This window comes from Trichechus manatus, unplaced genomic scaffold (genome assembly GCF_000243295.1).
Source record: "Trichechus manatus latirostris isolate Lorelei unplaced genomic scaffold, TriManLat1.0 scaffold00004, whole genome shotgun sequence".
In the NCBI taxonomy this organism is placed as follows: domain Eukaryota; kingdom Metazoa; phylum Chordata; class Mammalia; order Sirenia; family Trichechidae; genus Trichechus; species Trichechus manatus.
The window spans coordinates 20,726,108-20,727,718 of NW_004443940.1; positions in this window are offsets into that span (position 1 = coordinate 20,726,108).

Below are 1,611 nucleotides of genomic sequence, written 5' to 3' on the forward strand. Positions count from 1 at the left end.
GGAAACCCTGTGGGGCAGTTCTACTCTATCTTAGAGGGTCACTATGAATCGGAATCAACTGGACCGCAGTGGGTTTGGTTTGGATTGGGCTCTCAGTGGATGATGGAAAGACTGAGAAGAGAACCAGCCAGGTCTTAGAAGTAAGTAAAACAGGGGATCATCTACTTAAGCATGTTTGAGGGATGCTGAGCAGAGATCCCTGACCAAAATATTCACCTCTGACCTCTATCATAAATAACATCCTCACTTAGAGTCCGTTTGAATTCAAAATGCTGCCAGTGGAAGTAGGCCTCATATGCCAAAGCCTGTGCAGCTGCCTGAGAACCAACTACTGACTGGTAGCTGGGAGAGGGAAATAAGGGGCCATGTTCCAGGAGAGAGGAGATGAGCTTTGATGAGAGAGGGGGGAAATACTCAAGATGTAGTCATTGATCTCACAGTCAATTATCAGTCTATTTCCTGTGGTTGAACTGGGGCCTGGGGGTGAAGATAACATCATTAAGAGTTGATTAATTGATTTTTAAAAATAATCTTGTCTTTTAGAGGAACATATGGTCTTGGCTTGAGTTCCCCCAACAGCAGAGCTCCCCTGGGTGATCCCAGGGAGCTGGAGTGAGGGAGTTGAGAGAGTGAAACAGGTGTCTTAGTCATCCAGTGCTGCTATAACAGAAATAACACAAGTGGGTGGCTTTAACAAACAAATTTATTTTCTCACAGTTAGGAGGCTAGAAGTCCAAATTCAGGGTGATGGCTCTAAGGGAAGGCTTTCTCTGTCAACTCTAGAGGAAGGGCTTTGTCTCTTTTGAGCTTCTGCTCCTGTGCGATCTTCATATGGCTTGGCATCTTTCTTCCTCCACCTCTGCTTTCTAGCTTGTTTAGTGTCTTTTATATCTCAGCAGACACTGATTTAAGACACACCCTACGCTAATACTGTCTCATTAACATAACAAAGAAAATCCTTTCCCAAGTGGGATTATAATCACAGGCATAGAGGTTAGGATTTACAACACATATTTTTGGGGGACATAATTCAACTCATAACAACCAGCAAAGAGAAAAACTTAACGTAAGAATGTGTTATCATGGTCTCTGTGGTGGGCAAGGGGGGCTCGATGCTACCAAGACCCCCCTCAGCAGCGTAGTGAATGCCTTCCTGAATTGACGGCTCAAACTGACTCCCATCTCCCTTGTTCAAGAGATGCCCCAAAGGTAGTCAACTTCTGAGGATGGCATGTTTCCCACCCATCAGAGGAGTCCCAGAGGACACACCTGAGAAGAGATGCTGTCAGCACGAAGTGAGTCAAGGCTGGCATGGAGCTGTCCATCCCAGCCAGGCTGAAACCAGAGGCGAGGCCACGACGGTTGGTGATGAAGCACTGCGCGTGTCTGCCACTCCTGACAAAGTATAAAACCCATTGCCGTCGAGCCGATTCCGACTCATAGCGACCCTACAGGACAGAGTAGAACTGCCCCATAGGGTTTCCAAGGAGTTGCTGGTGGATTTGAACAGCTGACCTTTTGGTTAGCAGCCAAACACTTAACCACTGTGCCACCAGGGCTCCATGGTGGGATTATATGATGAGGGGGCAGGCAGTGGGCAAGTCTGTAGAC